The sequence below is a fragment of the Papio anubis genome, chromosome 8 (assembly GCF_008728515.1).
Source record: "Papio anubis isolate 15944 chromosome 8, Panubis1.0, whole genome shotgun sequence".
In the NCBI taxonomy this organism is placed as follows: domain Eukaryota; kingdom Metazoa; phylum Chordata; class Mammalia; order Primates; family Cercopithecidae; genus Papio; species Papio anubis.
In genome coordinates, this window is record NC_044983.1 from 49560607 (window position 1) to 49580513 (window position 19907).

At 42.9% G+C, this 19907-nt stretch overlaps 1 protein-coding gene, 1 long non-coding RNA gene and 1 pseudogene across 3 annotated transcripts in view; 2 read left to right on the plus strand and 1 right to left on the minus strand.

The window, feature by feature from the left end:
• RGS20 (regulator of G protein signaling 20) overlaps positions 1–19907 on the plus strand; it is a 108142-nt gene that overhangs the window by 31070 nt on the left and 57165 nt on the right. The window lies entirely within an intron of this gene.
• Positions 4950–5546, minus strand: LOC101018952 (annotated as a pseudogene).
• LOC108587231 lies at positions 13857–17296 on the plus strand. The gene is made up of 2 exons (XR_001905535.3): positions 13857–14954; positions 15297–17296. It is a non-coding gene; the product is annotated as an uncharacterized LOC108587231 (long non-coding RNA).

Genomic DNA, 19907 nt, shown 5'->3' on the forward strand with positions numbered 1-19907 from the left:
CTGCGGACTGGAAAGCAGGGAGCGGAGGGCGGGAGACTGGGGGCGGGAGGTGGGGGTGCGGGCTGCTGCTGGGGACCGAGGTGGGCGTTGGAGGGGAGGGTCTGTGTGCGCGGGTATCCTCCAGCGTTGGGGGAGCGGACAGGCCAGGGGCCTCTAGGGAAGCGGCGCTCCGGGACAGGGGTGGCTTTCCCGTCTCTGTGTGCGCCGCGATCCCCCCACCCAGCTCTGGCGGAGGAATGGGTGGGGGAGGAGCCCTGAGAGATGCAACTAGCTAAGAGTGGGGTGGGCGTTTAGGGGAAAGGTTTGCGTGCGCTGCGGCCCTCCGGCTGCTAGAGAAGTGGGCGAGAGAGAGTGGGCGCCGGGAGGGGGTCTATAGGCGCCGCGACCTCCCCCACCTCCCTCCACGCTTGTGGGGGAGTGAGTGGGGAAGGGGCATTAGGAGAGGCGGCGCGCCGACACTGAGTTGCAACGTGAGCTTCCCGGACTTGACAGCATCAAAGGAAAACCCTGGCGAGCAGCCAGGGCCAGCGAGCGACCCCAGCAGCAGGGACGAGGCGGTGCAGAGCGCTCGCGGACAGGCTAGGGGGATCCCTGGGGAGCAGCTGCTGCTCACGGACCACCGGCGATGCACGGGGTGGAGAAATGAACGTGGTCGACAGGATTTCTATCCGGAAGGTGGACAGCGCTACAGGGGAATCTCCTCGATTCCTGTCCGTCTCATAATTTGGCAAAAGCTCGCGCCACTGCCCTCGACCTGGGCGACAGAGCGAGACTCCATCTCAAAAAAAAAAAAAAAAAAATTAGCAAAAGCCTGTCGCTCTTTGTCGACCTCCCCACATTCCCCAGTCACCTGGCTAGGGTTCGTTGGTATCAAAACCCCAGCCTTGGTGCCCTCGGTGTCGGCAGGACCCTCGCCCACTGGCTAGCGGAATCAGGCACCTGCACGCGGGCTCCTCATTGCCCTGGCGCGTGGGGAGCAAGGGGCTTCTGCATCAGTCTACATCCACCCTGCTTGGGACACAGGTGGCAGGGCCCTGGAGTGGCTTGGCTTCATTTCACTCCTAGTGCCTCCACACCGTGGAATTGACTAAACAAATGTTCAAGTTCGCAAAACGGTCTGACTTCCTCCCCAAGCTTGACAAGGACATTTCTAGTGAAATTACTCTGTAAGTTTTTTTGGCACAACCACAGTTTGCAATTTACTGTTTTAAAATATTTTTTTCCTCAAAACCTAATTTTCTATTGGGTCTCATCCTGTTTATCTTCTGTTCATTAAGTGACATCTTTCTTTTTTTCTTTGAGACTCAGTTTCGATCTTGTTGCCCAGGCCGGAGTGCAATGGTGCGATCTCGGCTCACTGCAACCTCTGCCTCCTGGGTTCAAGCGATTCTCCTGCCTCAGCCTCCCGAGTAGCTGGGGCTGGGATTACAGGCAAGCGCCACCACTCCTGGCTAATTTTTTGTATTTAGTAGAGACGGGGTTTCTCCGTGTTGGTCAGGCTGCTCTCGAACTCCCGACCTCAGGTGATCCACCTGCCTTGGCCTCACAAAGTGCTGGGATTACAGGAGTAAGCCACCGCCATAAGTGACATCTTTTTTTTTTTTTTTTATTATCACGTATTAGTAACGCATATGAGAGGCAATGTCGCCAAACCAGTGAGAGTCTTGAGCTCTGTAACCGGGTTCAGATCCCAACCTAACTGCATAACCTTGGACTAATTACTTATCCTCTCTGGGCGTTAGTTTTATCATCTGTGAAATAGGGATAATAAGAGTACCTACCTCCACCGGGCGTCGTGGCTCACTCCTGTAATCCCAGCACTTTGAGAGAAGGAGGCAGGGGGATCACCTGAGGTCAGCAGTTCGAGACCAGCCTGGCCAACATGGTGAAACCCCGTCTCTACTAAAAATACAAAAAATTAGCTGGGATACAAAAAATTAGCTGGATGTTGTTGCTGGCGCCTGTAATCTCAGCTACTCTGGAGGCTGAGGCAGGAGAATTGCTTGAACTCGGGAGGCAGAGGTTGTAGTGAGCCAAGATGGAGCCACTGCACTCCAGCCTGGGCAACAAGAGCAAAACTCCGTCTCAAAAAAAAAAAAAAAAAAAAAAAAAAAGAGTACCTACCTAACGGGCTAGCTGACAGCATTTAGTAAATTAATAACATAGAGCTCTTATAATGGGATGGCACATACCAAGCAAAAGCTGTTATTACTATTATTATATTGAGGCTAAATTGGCTAGACTTCAAACTATAAATAAGATCAGTAACAGAATGCATATTTTTGTATACTATAAAGAGTATGCATAATGAAACACATGTCCATCATCAAAATTAGAAAAAGTCTTTTTTTTTTTTTTTTTTTTTTTGAGACTGTATCTCACTCTCTCACCCAGGCTGGAGTGCAGTGGCACAACTGAGGCCCACTGCACCCTTGAACTCTCAGATTCAAGGGATCCTCCCACCTCAGCCTCAGGAGTAGCTGAGACTTAAGGTACCTGCCACTGCACCTGGTTAATTTTTTAATTTTTATAGAGAGAGGATCTCACTGTGTTGCCAGGGCTGATGAACAGCCAGTTTAAGATAATCTGAAAATGTACCTTAGGAGCTCGAAGTGCTAACTTGTTTGAGATCACTGTAAATGTTTTAGCTGAAACATCCCTTATATCAGAAATACAGAAAGATGAAAATCAGGTTACTTATTCTACCTCCTTCGTTTTATGGATGAGGAAACATTCAGAGAGGTTAAGGGTCTGGGCCAGAGATCTCCAGCTAATTAGGGGCCAAAATAGAATGAGGACTTCTGACTCATTCCCCTGGGCTCTTACACACCACACTGCTGATTTCCTGTTTACTACGGATTAATGAACTGTTAACAGATAGAAAGTATAAATAAGGAAAAAGTGTACAAGCATGTGCTATCTCTAGCACCAAGAAGGACTAGGCAGTCATGTCATGGCTACTGTTGTCCCACAGCTTTATCTTGGTCCCTCACATTGTAAGACATGACCACATGACTTGCCTCAGGTAAGGTAAGGTTACAGATCAAGCTATTGTCAGAGCCAGCATTAGCATTTTAGGCCCCACTTGGGTATACATTTGATTGCAAATTCTGTTAATCTTTTGTAGCAGTTTTAGAAATCATCTTTGAGCTTTTCTTGAATTCTTAAAATACCCTTCCAGCTGGCTTTGAAGGTCTTTCCTATAACAAAGCCTTTTAGAAAAGGCCTTCAGAATTACACAGAAGATTTTATTATTCTAGATTTTATGGAGTAGCAACAGTAAAAGAGAAAAGCTTTCTTATTTTAATGTAGTAGCCTGTAACTGGTTTCATTCCAGGCACTTGAGTATCAATTCCTGAAATCCTACTGTTCTTTTATTTCTGCATGTGGCCATCTAACCACATTCACCTTCCATGGACAGATGCAGATGGTGGCTTAAAGGTTCAGCCCTCATATTAACAGTTTAAGAATTATACAGCAGAGACTTTCTAGTGAACATCTGGTCTTACAAAGTTATTTATAGTGATGGTGTGTCTTCCAGGGAAGGTACTTCGAGGAATTATGCCTGCATCCTTGAAAAAGGAAACCATGGTTTTCTCCAGTGTGTGAACTGGATACTGAGTATCTTATTTTTTTTTTTGACCCCAAGAAACCTCTTGCATGAATACCCTACTCTTGACTTTGCATCTTGGGATACTTACTACATGTTCTTAGACAGAAGGACAGGGCATTTAAGAAGGGAGTGACTTTCTAGCATGCTCCCAAGCCAGTTTGGCAGAACTTAGTTTTGAAATCACATGTGTCAAGTCAGGTCCCAATATGATTATAATGTGTATCACTGTCCAATTGGGAATATTTCAGATTGGTTTTCAGTGCAACACCAGGTGACTCACAATGTGAGCTTCTATTCAAACAAGTACAGTGTCAGTCAGCAACTAATAGGGCCCACTGTGAGTCAGAGCTTAGCATTTAGTACAATAAGTGTGAGTCACTGACTACCCGGCACCATCTGAGATGGTCCCTGAATGTTACTTTGCGCAGCTAGCTCAAGAGTTAAGGTGATGCTGCTTGGAGTGAGTCAGTTTGTAGTACAATTGAATGGGCTCTTGGAGAGGCCATTCACAATCAAGTTTGATGTGGCTGAGTGCTCAAAGTAATATTACGTGATTATAAATTCATGGAGTAGATTACCTTGATTCTAATCCAGCTGATTAGAGTCTAGCTATTTGCACGGGGAATCACTTGCGAAATATGAGTAATATGCTCTGTTGCCCAGCAGTGATATTTTACATGAGTTATTTCAATAGTTATTAAAGCCAGTTGACCTTTCTGATTTGGGAATGCTCAATTTCTAGTTAAGCATGTATTTTATTCTAAAGTGTAAAATCCTTTTCATATGAGCATTTGAGTTTTAGGCAAAGGCATCTCATGCAAAGTTATCTGATAGCTTGGCTTCCTGAGGTGCTGGGTTGTACAATGTGCACCTCCGTCCAACAGTGAAGTAGTAGAGAACACCCTGCTATCTGGTTTGTCTACATTTGGGCCCCTCTGAAGCTGACTGAATTGTGGTTGCTCAAGGCTAGTGCGCAAGTTTGTACTGCTGCTCTTAGACTAAGGACACCAGGCACTTTAACCCTTTTAGGGCTGAATAGCTAGAACCAACACTTACACAGCTGTTGGATTTTTGCAACCATGGAAAGAATTATGCAACCTACTCCTTACCTCACCTGTATAATGGACTTTTATGTCTCAGGGTGGAGTGATAATGAGATTTAAGGGACTATTCGATTTCTTTCTTTCTTTTTCCTTTTCTTTCTTTCTTTCTTTCTTTCTTTCTTTCTTTCTTTCTTTCTTTCTTTCTTTCTTTCTTTCTTTCTTTCTTTCTTTCTTTCTTTCTTTCTTTCTTTCTTCCTTCCTTCCTTCCTTCCTTCCTTCCTTCCTTCCTTTCTTCCTTCCTTCCTTCTTCCTTTCTTTTTTCTTTCTTTCTTTTCTTTTTTTTTTGTTCAGGTCTTTTATTAACTAATACACAATTACTTGTCCTCTGGTTTGTTGAAGCAATAAATCAGACAACATTAGCCTCAATAATGCCTGTGAAAGTGGCTGGCCATAAAAACTCCAGCACCACATTCATCTGAAAGGCACTCCCAATGAAGGCCACTAATTCTGGCATTTTCATCCACCTTATAGTATTTCAGGACACTCACTTCACCTTCTTTCTCTTATGCTTATTCTTGGGAGTTGGATAAGATTTCTTCCTATTTTTGGCACTACCATGAAATCTCAACACAAGATAAAAAGAGTAGATTCTTTTTGAATGTTGTAGTCAGAGAAAGTATGTCCATATTCCAGTTACTTGCCAGCTTCCAGTCACTTGTCTTTGCTGATCAGGAGGAATTCCTTCCTTATCCTGGATATTGGCCTTTACATTTTTTGGTTGTATCCGAGGGTTCAACCTCGAGGGTGATGATCTTCCCTGTAAGGATATTTGCAAAAATCTGCATTTTGGTAGATGCTCCATCTGAGGTTGAGGGAAATGAAGAGATGGGTTAGACTATAAACACAGGAGAGGGTGCTGGCCAGAGAGCAGTCCAAGAGCACGCCCATAGATTTCTTAATTTGTATAAAAGTCGTGTTGATAATTAGTGACAGGAAGTCATTATCCATAGAACTCAGATTAGACTACTGTTAAAAAGTACATGTGGCCAGGCGTGGTGGCTCACGCCTGTAATTGCCACACTTTAGTAGGCCAAGGCGGGTGGATCACTTGAGCCCAGGAGTTCCAGACCAGCCTGGGCAACACAGTGAAACCCCATCTCTTAAAAAAATGCAAAAAATTAGCTGGGTGTGGTGGTGCACACCTGTAGTCCCAGCTACTTGGGAGACTGAGGCCGGAGGATCACCTGAGCCTGGGGACGCTGAGGTTGCAATGGGCCATGATCTTGCCTCTGCTCTCCAGCCTGGGCAACAGAGTGAGACCCTGACTTAAAAAAAAAAAAAAAGTACATGTATATTTTTCTCTGTTCATCTTTTGATGACTCTAAAAGAATCTTACATGTATGGGGTCTTCCATATACATTCATTTTGTTTTTACAAATATTTATTTCTAGTGATTACCCAGATATAGTTCATATATCTCCTGCTATAAAGAAAGATATATCTATTTCTTTGCATTTAAGGGGGACTTTACATAAAAAATTTAATTCTTCCTGACTTAATATAATCCCGGCAAATTTCAGTTGTTAGGACTCTTTAATGAATTAGAGTATTTCTAAAACTGAAACAACGTTTTTCTGTGTTTATTAGGTTTCAGTGATGAGCTATTTGGTATTTTTGTGAGGTTTATGACAGCTTTTAACTTCATTTACTTGAGTTATAACTTACAGTAAAGTTTACACATCTTAAGAGTGGAACTTAGTAAACTTCATATAAGTGTACCCCCACAGAACCACCATTTAGATCAGGGTTTCTCACCTCAGCACTGTGGAGATTTGGGGTTGAATAACTCCTTATTGAAGGGAGTTATTGAATGGAATAACTCCATTGCACTGTAGGATGTTTAGCAGCATCCCTGATCTCCACCCACTGGATGATCCAGTAGCACCCTTCCCTGGATGCCATGACCAAAAATGTCTAGACATTGCCAAGTGTCCCCTGGGGCCAAAATCACTCACCACATCTCTAGATGAAGATACAGGATATTTTCAGCACCCCATGCTCTCCTGAAGAGCCCATCTCGCTTCCTCCCATTCAGGACTCTCACAGGTAACCACTTTTACAACTTCTTTTAAACTGCCTGCTTTTTAAAGTTCATATGGAATTCAACAGTGTATAATAAATTTTGCATCTGGTTCTTTAGCTCAGCATTATGTTTTTGAGATTCATTTGTTGTTGTATGTATTGTTATTTTTTAATGCTGTGCAGCATTCCTTTGTATGAACACACCACAATGTATCTATCCATTCCACTACTGAAGAAATTTTAGTTGTTTCCAGTGTGGAGCTATTATTAATAATGCTAATATTAACATTCTCATTCATGTCTTTTGATGAACTTTTTTCCTTTGAGTATATGCCCAGGATAAAAATTGTTGGGTAATAAGTCCAGTGTATGTTTAGCTTTAGTAGATATTGCAAAACTGTTTCATAGTCCAAATCAGTTTACATCCATCCCCACCAGCAAAGTGTGTATTGCTTCACATCTTCACCAGTACTTAGTATTGTTTGCCCACTTAACTTTAGTCATTCTGGTGGCTGTGTAGTAGTATCTCATTGTGGTTTTAATTTGTATTTCCCTGGCTACTAATGGTGTTAAGCATCTTCCTATATGTTTTTGGGTCAAGTCATTTGTAAATTTTCTATTTAAAATGCCTCCACAAGCCTTTGGCCCATTTTTCTTTTTCTTTCTTTCTTTCTCTGTTTTTTTTTTTTTTGAGACAGGGTCTCACTCTGTTGCCCAGGCTGGAATGCAGTGGCACAATTAGCTGTGAAGCTGAGACTATAGGTGTGCACCTCCACACTCAGCTAAATTTTTTTATTTTGGCTAGGGAGAGGGGGTAGAGATGGGGTTTCACCATGTTGCCCAGGCTGGTCTTGAACTTCTGTTTGGCCCATTTTTCTATTGTGCCATTGATCTTTTATTATTGTTATTATTGATCTGTCAGAGTTCTTTATATATTCTGGATACAGGCCATCTGTCAAAACTCTGTGTGTGTGTGTGTGTGTGTGCGCGTGCGCACGCGCGTGCACTGCAAATCTCTTCTTCCAGTCTGGCCTGCCATTACACTCTCATTCCATTATCTTTTGACTTTCATAGTTTCTGTTGGAAAGTTATGCTTCTTTGAAGGTAGCATGTTTTTATCCTCTGGCTAAAGTTTTTCTCATGTTTTTCACATACCACAGTGAATATAATGTGCCTATATGTGGTTTTCACTTTATTTTTTCTGCTTTGGGTTAACTGAGCTTCTTGTATCTGTGGATTGACGTCTTTCATCAACTTAGGAAAATTTTCACTCAGTGTCTCTTCAAATATGGCTTCATCTGGTTTTCTTTCTTTCTCTCCTGCTTCTGGGACCTTTCAAATCATACATATGTTAGACTTTTTCCTTCATGTCTCTTATTGTCTGATTTGTTTTGTTCATTTCTCGTCTCTCTCTGCTTCAATTTGAATATTTTCTGTTGACCAGTATTTTAGTTAATTAAGCTATCTTCCACAAAGTCTTTTGTCAAACCATCTAGTGAGTTGTTAATTTCAGAACTTGTTTTCTTCTAAATGTAATATGCTAATTTGATTCATTTTAATACATTTAAATTATCTGATGAAATTTCCCATCTTTTCATCAGTTTAGTCCATCTAATTCTTATCTACTAAATCCAATGAGATCATCTGTGTGCCTATATCTATTTTTTATTCATCACATTTTTATCTCTCTTCACAGATCCAGTAATTTTTATTATATGTAGACATTGCATATAAAGAAACTGTGTAGGTTCTGGTAATTTTTTCCACCAGCAAGGATGGAATCTCCCTTGGAGGGATTTCCTGTCTAAGGATGAAGGACTAAAGGGCTGATCACTTCAGGCCAGCAGATATTAGAATGGGTCAGATCTGGTTACAGTTTTGAGGTTTTTTTGTTTGTGTTGACATGGAATCCCCTTCTGTCACCCCCAGGATGGAGTACATTGGCACCATTATAACCTAGAACTCCTGGGCTCAAGCAGTCCTCCCACTTCAGCCTCCTGAGTAGCTGGGATTACAGTCACATGCCAATTCACCTGTGCATTTTTTAAAAATGTTTGGTAGAGATGGGGTCTGGCTATGTTACCCAGGCTGGTGGCTGCAGTTTTAATAAGATTTAGCTAACCCCCGGTCTTTCTTGTTCCTTGAGAATTTTCTCCTGGGTTCCAGAATGAAAGCCTGGTGGACTTCCATCTCCTTGGTCTCAAAAGGATGGAAGACTCAGTCTTGCCTTCAGACTTTAAGTTTGTTCTTTGCCTCCACCTTCCCCATATGTCTTCCACATTTGATAAATGTCTTGTAGGACCCAGCCATGTGTTTGAGGAATGTCTTATTACTGAAGGGAACTTGTCCTCCCGCATGAGAAAAGAGTCCGTTTATATCCTCAGCTTGTGCTAATGGTCAGCAAAAGCCCTCAGAAAAAAAAACAGCTAGTGACAGACTACTCAGCTTGGAAGAGCTCTCTCACTCAGAAATTTTAGTTTATGTAATCTTTTTGCTTTCACAGTTCTCTGATGACTTTACAAATGTAATTTCACTTATTTATCTGAGTTTTTTAATTGTTGCATAACAATAGTGATTTGGGCTGGGCGTGGTGGCTCACGCCTGTAATCCCAGCACTTTGGGAGGCCAAGGTGGGCGAATCATTTGAGGTCAGGATTTCGAGACCAGCCTGGCCAACATAGCAAAACCCCATCTCTACTAAAAATACAAAAAAATTAGCTGGGTGTGGTGCCATGTGCCTGTAGTCCCAGCTACTCAGGAGGCTGAGGCAGGAGAATTGCTTGAACCCGGTAGGCAGAGATTGCAGTGAGCCAAGATCACGCCTCTGCACTCCAGCCTGCGTGACAGAGCAGGACTCTGTCTGAAAAAAAAGTGATCTGCCTTGACTTATTGACATTTTTCTTGAATTAATTTTCTGTTGATTACATTGTTATCTTTCTTTTATATCATTTGTTTCCAGTGTAATTCAGAAAATGTGTATTTTAAAATTCACCATTTGTGTGTGTAAAATGTAATACATGCTTTGTCAGTTTGAAAACATTGGAAAGAAAAGAAGTATGTTATAATTTTGCAACTCTTTGTGCTTCAGATTGCAGTTGTGTAATGTAAAAAGCATGAGTGTTGGAATGAAAGAGAACTGGGCTCAAATTTTGACTTTGATCATTAGTTTTGTGAGCCTCTGAATCTGAATAGCAGTGATAAGAATACTTGCTTTAACATAATACATGTACAGCAGAGAGTTCAAGAGAGTATTAGTAAGTGGTACCTCTTACCAATATTCTTCTAATATTTATCATTATTTTAAGCTCTTGACCATGGATAATTTGATTTTAAACATTTATATTTTGATATATTTCTATTTGGTACAGTTTCTAAAATTTTCACCATTTGAACAATGTTCTTTTTTAAAAAACTTAATATAAAAGACCTGTACCATGACTTAATATCCAGGAAAAATTTTAGTGATATGTTTATGAATTCATATTTGGCCTAATCTTTGTCACTTATAGACCCCCCAAAAATGACCTCCTGAAACTGAAGAATTTAGATAAAATTTAGTTGCAGAAAGAATTGCATTCAGAATAGTCACTCACAGTAAAATCCACATTTAACTACTTCGTGTTATATCTAGTAGGGCTTATTATAAGATATAGGCAATAAGAAAACAATATTAAAAAATAATAAGAAAAGGCTAACACTATTTTCTGGAAAGAACAGCTGGTTGACCTTTGCAGAGGAGAGTCTATGTAGGGACTGTAATTTTAACATTATCTCCATGAATGATTTAAATATAATTAATTTTCATATTAGATTTCCTATTGCCATTGTTGCTCTTTTATTTTGACTATGGCATTTGCTTCCTGAAAAAAAATACTATACTAATATATAGAAATAGTTAGATTCTACTCTAAAGCTGGAATGGAAATGGTAAACCTGGAGGTGGAGTAGCAGGACTCTCCTGACCTGTGCCAGAAGGAGAGCACTGATGTGTGCATCCCCAAGGCCTTGGACTTACCTCAGTCTCACCTGTCATCTCACTCTTACTGTCTCAGCCTTTAGTTCCTTAGTGTGATGACAGCCAGCTTCAATGACAGCCAGCTTCACTGCTCTGACCTCCGTATTCCGAGAAGGACTGCTCTTCTTACCATTTGTGGGCAGATTTAAGTCAAGGCACAAGAGTGAGGGACTCTAGTTATGCAACAACCTGAAATTTGTCAAATTCCCACTAGAGCTAAACACATACATCACCTTCGGCCCCTTGAGTGATTGCCTAGGCTGTCCTGTTCTTTTGGCAAAATGAAATACTTATTAACAAAAACACCAGAACATCATAACCAGACCACGTAGAATAAATTTGACTTAAAGGAGGAAAGAGTACTAAGAAGTATAAAAAGGATAAAATTATGCAAAATCTAGTAAAGCAAAAAACTCACCCCCTGAACATGTTAAACAAATGTCATAAACTAAACAAAAGGCTTTATTTCTTTTTTTTTTTTTTTGAGATGGAGTCTCGCCGTGTCTCCCAAGCTGGAGTGCAGTGGCGCGATCTCAGCTCACTGCAAGCTCCACCTCCCAGGTTCACGCCATTCTCCTGCCTCAGCCTCCCGAGTAGCTGGGACTACAGGTGCCCACCACCACGCCCGGCTAATTTTTTGTATTTTTAGTAGAGACAGGGTTTCACTGTGTTAGCCAGGATGGTCTCTATCTCCTGACCTTGTGATCCACCCGCCTCAGCCTCCCAAAGTGCTGGGATTACAGGTGTGAGCCACCACGCCCGGCCCAAAAGGCTTTATTTCTTTTCTTTATCTTCCAGTGATCTGTATTCAAAATCATGAGGGCATTTATGAAAACTATAAATACTAATTTAGATAGAGAAAACATTTGTTAAAATCGATCAAATCTACTCTGATAATTAGAAGGCTACATATAGCTTATATTTTCTTAATTGAAACAGGTCCTCTACGTGCCTTTTTTACCCAATACGTTAGTAAGGAGGTTTTCGCCCTGGGTCTCGGTATCCAACTGCCTTATTTTGTCTCACTGAAAAGTTATAAATTGCTTATGGTTCCCTGCGAAGAGTCCAAAGTGCATAACCACTGAACATTTCAAGTCTGAAATTTCTTCAATTTTAGATCTGTTTGTTCAACATATCTACTATTTGACACTTCACGCCAAGGGGGAGGGAGATCTAAAATTCAGTAGATATTTTGGTACAAACTGTAGAAAACTAAAACCTCGAGGAGCAGAGATTCTCCCACACACCTCCTAGGAACTGCAGACAAAAACATTCTGTCAGCTTAGCCCAAAGAACTGTCTTGGGAATGCTAAGGCCCTGTGGGACAAAGTAATGTGCTGGAGTTTCTCTTAGCCCATTCGAATCAAAGCAGACCTGCTGGGAAAAGGACTCCAGCAACCTTCGCTGATCGGCCTACACAAATGATCCAAATCCATCGAACTGTGGCCCATGTGCAGCTGTGGTTGTGAGGGGCACAGTTCTGTGGGGTGACAGATGCGTCCATGCCTTGAACCACATGATCTAGATTCAAGCCTGTGTGGCCCTGACTGAATGTCAGGCACATTAGACAACCTCCTTGAAGCTGTTTTCCCCATTAATAAATGGGATCTCAAAACCTCACAAAATCATTTCAAATATTAAATGTAAGATGTGATACATTTGCTCATGTAAACATAGGAAAAATTGTGCATTATTTAGGCCCTGATAGAGTTTGGATTTTTTCTAGAGTCAGGATTTGCCTTTGAAGCCCACAGGAGGGGACTAACAGGGTCTAGATTCTATTTTTAAACAGTTAGTAAATATTTTAGGCTTTGTGGGCCATGTGCTTTCTATTGCAACTAGTCAACTCTGCTACTGTAACAGAAAGCTGTGAGGGGAGAGGGAAGGCAGTGGATATGGAATGTATTGTAGCCATCCAGACAAGAGATGGGTCCGCCAGCCTAGGAGAAGCAGCAGGAATGCAGTGCAGGCCTGGTGTGAGTCCTGGAGATGCAGTGAGCTTGCTCATGAGTGATGCATGAGGAATCAAGGTGACTCCTTATGTAGGTGGACGGTGGCACCATGTGTGGCCATGGAGAAGACAGGCGGTGAAACAGACGGGCTGGAGGGGGAGACGCTGGATTCCATGTTAGACCCTAGCGATGCCCAGGAGAGCTCCAACTGTGGTGCCAGGCAGCTGGTTGGATCTGTGTGTATGGCAGCCAGGGAATGGCCTGGGCTAGAGGCAGAAATGTGGATTCGTCAGGTTCTGATGATGTGCAGCCCTCTGTGCTGTTGTATGCTAAATGATCATGAAGTTATGGTGGGAAGCTCTTGAACATAACCAGTAGGATCTTACTACTTTAGAATCTGCACTTCCTTTTCTCAATTATCCATAAACAGTCTATGAAGAGTTTCTGTTTGTGATGGGGTCAGCAAACAAGGCACAGGGCCACCTCCAGCCCTCTGCCTGCTTTTGTATGCCCTGAACACTAATAATGGTTTTTATTTTTATTCCTTTTGTTTGTTTGTTTGTTTGTTTTGAGATGGGGTCTTGTTCTGTCGCCCAGACTGGAGTGCAGTGATGGGATTTCGGCTCACTGCAACCTCCGCCTCCCGGGTTCAAGCAATTCTTCTGCCTCAGCCTCCTGTGTAGCTGGGACTACAGGCGCCCGCCACCATGCCCGGCTAATTTTTTTGTATTTTTAGTAGAAATAGGGTTTCACCATGGTGGTCAGAGTTGTCTCGAACTCCTGACCTTGAATGATTCACCCGCCTTAGCCTCCCAAAGTGCTGGGATTACAGGTGTGAGCCACTGCATTCGGCCAAGAATGGTTTTTACATTTTTTAATTGTTGGGAGAAAAAGTCAAAAGAATAAGGCCAGGCATGATGGCTCGTGCCTGTAATCCCAGCACTTCGGGAGGCCTAAGCGTGAGAATCTCTTGAGGTTGGGAGTTTGAAACCAGCCTGGGCAACAAAGCAAGACCCTGCCTCTGCAAAAATAAAAAATTAGCCAAGTGTGGTGGCATAAGCCTTAGTTCCTGCTACTCAGGAGGCTGATGCAGGAGGATCACTTGAGTCCAGTAGGCTGAGGCTGCAGTGAGCCGTGGATTGCACCTTTGCACTCCAACCTGTGTGACAGAGTGAGATGCTGTCCCACCCCCCCCAAAAAAGAAAAAGACGAAGATTTTGTGACACATGAAAATTTTACAGAATTCAGATTTTAGCATTCATAAAGATTTATTGGAGCACAGCCATGCTCATTTGTTTGATGTTTGAGGCTGCCTTTGTGATACAGAGGCAGAATTGAGTAGTTGCAGACAGACCAGGAGGCCTGCAAAGTGTGCAATAGGTACGCTGTGGTCCCTCACTGAAAATGTTTGTCTACCTCTGGACTATAGCATAAATATAAGTGTGGGGTATTACTAGGTTTTTGTAGGAAACAATGTGTATGAAAGTAAATATGAAGTTCAAGCAATGACAATTTTATTTCTTACAGGATAGTCTACACTTTAAAAAAATTTCAAAAGACAGACCAAAAATCCAATTAAAGGAAATCTCCTATAGGAAATAAAATTAAAGGACCCAACTTAAGATTCCTTTGGGTATCCACTATTTCAACATTCAGCATTTTCATATTAACAGGAAAACTTAGTAGCAATTAACAAGCCCCGAAAGGACTAATGAAGAAGGACCACTGGGAAATAATATGCACAAAGGTTTTGTGGCTGACAGAGCTCAGATGGTTTTCAGAGATTTCAAATTACTTACAGCTTGAAAGCTTTAAATAGAATAGGAACTTGCTATTTCATACCATTATCATAGGAGAATCATCCTAGGATAAAAAATTCTAATAATGGACACAAGCAAAGTTTGAGGAGCCAATGCTACTGTCCATGGGGGATCATAGAGAATTTTCTATGGGCAAAAGTGGAATTTGTGAAAAAAGAAATGTAGAGGGGAAATTTGCCCAGACATTATCGTAAGAAGTAGAGAAAGCTAGTTACTTATAAACACATCTTTTGTACATTTTTATCCTTAATTTGCATGTACATTAACACATTTCATAACCCATCTGCTGTAATTGATGGAGAGAAAGTTCTTCAGCAAATATTCATCCAGGCCTAATGTCTGTTAAGATCTGTGCCCAGCACAAGCAGAATGGGCTAGGGCTGCCCTGGAAGACTGGACCAGATTAGAGGTGGATTCCTGCAGCACTGGGTAAGGCCCTAGTTCTCAGTTGTGGTCAAACTTGGATGCCCTGTCCATAAGAGTTTCCTTAGTTCCAGCTAATAATTTACGGGCAATGGTAGGAAGCATCAGTAGAAATGTTATTCATTAAAGATGGTTCAAATAAAAATGAATGTTACTTTTAAGGAACCTAATCTTTTAATGGGCATACGTTATAATATCCATATAGTAACCACAATACATTTGTCATACCCAACAAAATTAACAGTAAGCAATTAGCATCATCTAATGTGTAACCATAGCACATTCTTTCTCATTAGCCTCTTTACTAATCTTCATCATCCATCTTCTTTTTCATACACCATCTTGAAGAAACTGGACCTGCTGCCCCATTGATTGTCCCACGTTGAATTCATTTGCTGCTTCCTCAAGTTGCTAACTTGTTCCTGTATTCCCTAAATTTCTGCCAACTAGATGTTAGACCCAAAGGCTCAAATAAATTCTTGTTGCACCACATCAGAGGGATACAATGTCTGCAAAAATACAGAATAGCTTAAGGTCCAAGGCATGTGAGGCACACACTGCAAAGGCAACAGGTGCTACTGTTACCACAGCCGCCTTCTGCTTGCTGAAAGAGCTTGAGTGTCCACTCCGGGCCAAACTTTGGGAGCTCTGTTCCTCGGCAGGGCTGGAATGCCTCCTTGATGGCTGTGGGGCCGGATCACACCCCTTCACTTTGCACCACCAGGAGCTGCTGCTCTGCCTCCCCCTGGCTGTAATTCCCTGCCTGACCTGAGGAGTGGTGACGATGATGATGATGAGGTTGCACTTCCCTTCTGCACTGTTAATTTGGAGAATGTTCCAGGTGAGGAAAATGCATCACCTTCAGAGGATACCAGATGTTACCCAGACCACTGTCCCGGTATTGAGGGTACTCAGAGTGTACCTAGAAGTAGGTGTGGCCATTAGGGAGCACAGAAGGAGTGTTATCCTTTTTCCTTTGGAAGGCTGTGTTCCTTCCATCACGTCGGAACCAAAGAAGAAACCGGCTTACTCCTAATGCTCCATTGCCTTCACCATTACTTCCATATAACTTCCATGTAATAACCTTGTGGCACTTTAACAGAAGTGTGGATTTGTGGAGGATTTAAATTCATATCAAATGCCAATTCACATTTTTTAGGGTTATTTTGAAGCATGCCTAACACATGATACCCTGTGGGCTCTAGATTACTTAGATTTCAAAACCAGAGATAGAAATGAAATATGTATGAGATTGAATCCAGTAAGGGCTTATGTGGCATTAATTGCACATATTTATTGTTTTCTCTATTAAATAAAAGCTGAACTGTAATTAGTTAAGCCAGATGCATTTCTGTTTTTCCAGATGCACTGTGGGAACCCACTTTTCCACCTGGTGAATGTTGAAAAGACTGTAAATACAATAATTCTCTAGGCCAAAGAGCACGGCAGGTGCTTTTAACCAAGGAAAGAGCTTGCATTTCTGATCTTTGTACTGACGTATGCCTATCAAAGAAGACACTGAAATGCTATGTAATGTTCAATTGCATTTCACACTGTAGCATGGTGGTCAGAGAAAGTATTTTCATGGCACATTTTTGTTCAAATACATATTAAAATTTCTGCTCTTAGGAACTTATGCTCCCAGCTGTGATGTGTTAATAGCATTTCCTTCAGAAGTCAGGCAGCTGCCCCCCACCCTGGCTATGATGCTGTGCGATGCTCCTGTGTCTGTCCTCCTGGCACCACAATGCCTGTGTACCGTGTTTGTCACCAGCATGCCACATGTGCTATGCCCACTGCCTTTTCTCTCTATTCTCTTTCTTGGGTATTTTTTCCCTCCTTTTCTCATGTGTCTCAGGTTTAAGTCACAGAATCATGACTTTATGGAACAGCAAGGGGAACGACTCAACCAACAGCAGCCCAGAGCAGGCAGCTGACTTAATGTCAGGTGAACATGTTAGTGACAGAACAGAACTCACAACCTGCATTTCTATACTTTTTGGTACTCAATCCACTACGCTGCCTTTAAGGTAAATTAGAATACCAGCATTTAAAAACTATTTTATGGCATACATTCACAGAGATGAATAACCATCACTGCAATTCATTTTAGAATATTTTCATCACTCCAAGAAGAAACCCAGCACCCCTTAGCCGTCAACCACCAAGTCCAGCAGCCCCAGGCAACCACTGAACTACTTTCTGTTTCCACAGATCTGCCTGTTCTGAACATTTCATATAGATGGGGTCATATGATACGTAGCCTTTTCTAGCTGGCTTCCCTCACTCAGCATCCTGTTTGCACAGTTCAGCCATGTAGTGGCAGGTAAACCATGGCATGTTAGAAAGAGAAGAAAAACTTGATCATTTTGCCTCCAGTTCACAGAGGAGGAAACCAAGGCCAAGGGAGGTGGCTTCAGGCTCCAGTCACAAAGCCCAACAGGGGAAGAGTGAGGATCCAGCTAGACCCCTCACCACTCACTGCCCTCAGCAGGCTTCCTGGTGCTTCCCTGACGTGCGTGCAAAGGTGCTCTGCTTGGTGAACTGGCAGATTTACCTGCCTGTCCTCTAGTCTTTCTGTTCTCAGCTTTGCCCAGCTATTTTTGTCACTGCTTGCATGTCCTTGAAGGCATTCTGGGTTACTTCTAGGTTTGTGAATGGTCGAGGTGCCAGATGTCTGAGGGTCGGTAAATGGGGTCCCTGCTATTTCAGTCCCTGCTGAATATAGGCACAAAGGTACAGGACCAATTTGTTTACAGTCTTTTTTTTCCCCCTAGGTTAGAATGCAATGGTGCAAATCATAGCTCACTGCAGCCTTAACCTCCTGGGCTCAAACGATCCTCCCACCTCAGCCTCCTGAGTAGGTGGAATTACAGGTGCATGCCACCATGTTGCCCAGGCTGGTCTCAAACTCCTGGACTTAAGCAATCCACCCGCCTCAGCCTCCCAAAATGCTGAGATTACAGTTGTGAGCCACTGCACACAGCCTTGCATACAGTCTTAAAACACCTATAAGGTCTTTCCATATTACTTATCCTATTTTGACGTTAAATATCAATAAGTTTATATAGCAAGACATGTAAACAACAAATAAACTATCAATAAGTACTAAATTTAAAGAAATAATGGCACCAGAGTAGCACCTGGTTTTCAGAGACCTTTCGCATACGTTCTCTCATTTAATCTTCTTAAGAAATTTCAAGGCAGCTATTGTTACCCACATGAGGAGGTGGAGGCTTAGGAAGGCGAAGTAATTTGGTCCGGGCCTCACAGGTGGTAAAGGTCAGGATGGCAGGGCTCCTCTGACGGGACACCCCATGCTCTCCTCCAGCTGTTGCACCAGACTGCTGGACATTCTTGGCCCAGTTCTCTGTTTTAAGTGAGTGTTCTCTAGGGACCAGCTGTGGGTCACAAGCCAGCCCAGCACTCAGAGGACTCCTCCAAGTAAACCCGATATTCCCACTCGGCCCTCTGACCCTGGTCTCAGCAGGGCTGCTCACATCCTGACCTTGCTTCATGGGACACTCCTCCACGCCCCTCACAGCATCCCACTGTACTCTCTGGTCATTGGTCTACCAGCAGCAACATGCCCTGGCCTTCATACTTGTCTCTTTTTTTTTTTTTTTTTAAGATGTAGTCTTGCTCTATCGCCCAGGCTGGAGTGCAGTGGTGCAATCAATCTCGGCTCACTGCAACCTCCGCCCTGCAAGTTCAAGTGATTCTCCTGCCTCAGCCTCCTGAGTAGCTGGGACTACAGATGCTCATCACCATGCCCGGCTAATTTTTGTATTTTTAGTAGAGACGGAGTTTCACCATGTTGGCCAGGCTGGTCTCGAGCTCCTGACCTCAAGTGATCCACCCGCCTCGGCCTCCCAAAATGCTAGGATTACAGGCGTGAGCCACCGCGACCGGCCTATACTTGTCTCTTAATGTCCCTTTCTGTTTCATCTCTCGCTGGGATCTGGCTGGTCTTTGAGAACGCTGCCTCCCCTATGGCCCTGGTAGTTAGAGACATTTCCCCACAGAAATGCTCCACAGAAATTTGGGGCTTAGCAGTAAGGTAGGTGTCTCTGCTGTCTATTGCCACTTCTAAAACACTCCTTCTCTGAAAAACCGCACCTCTTAAATTCTGACACATGCTACAAAGATGGTTGAAACTTCAGGTCATTATGCGGAATGAAATAAGCCAGACACAACAGGACAGATACTATATGATTTCACTTATATGAGGTACTTAGAGTAGTCAAAATTATAGAGACAGGCCTGGCACACACCTGTAGTCCCAGCTACTTGGGAGGCTGAGGCAGGAGGATTGCTCCAACCCAGGGGTTTGAGGCTGCAGTGGTATGATCATGCCTGCAAATAGCCACTGCACTCCAGTGTGGGCAACAGAGTGAGACCCTGTCCCTTAAAAAAAAAAAAAAAGGAAAGCATTATAGAGATAGAATAGAATGCAGAATGGCAGTTGCCAACATCGTTGGTGAGATTAATCCACCTATTGAGGTAGTTGGAGATTGTTCATAATCTCATTGTGCATGAGATTATTCTCATCGCTGAACAATATCCCGTTATATAAACACATTCACTTATCCATTCTACTTTTTTTTTTTTTCCTTTGAGTCAGGGTCTTGCTCTGTCACCCTGGCTGGAGTACAGTGATGTGACCTGGACTCACCACAACCTCCGCCTCCCGGACCCAAGGAATTCTCCCACCTCAGCCTCCTGAGTAGCTGGGACGATGCACATGTCACCACATTCAGCTAATTTTTGCTTCTTTTTGTAGAGACGGGGTTTTGCCATGTTGCCCAGGCTGGTCTCAACTCCTGGGCTCAAGCTGTCTGCCTGCTGTGTCCTCCCAAAGTGCTGGGATTACAGGCCTGAGCCACCGTGCCTAGCCCTATTCTACTGTTGGTGAACATTTGAATAGTTTTAGGCTATTATGTGCAGAACATCCTAATG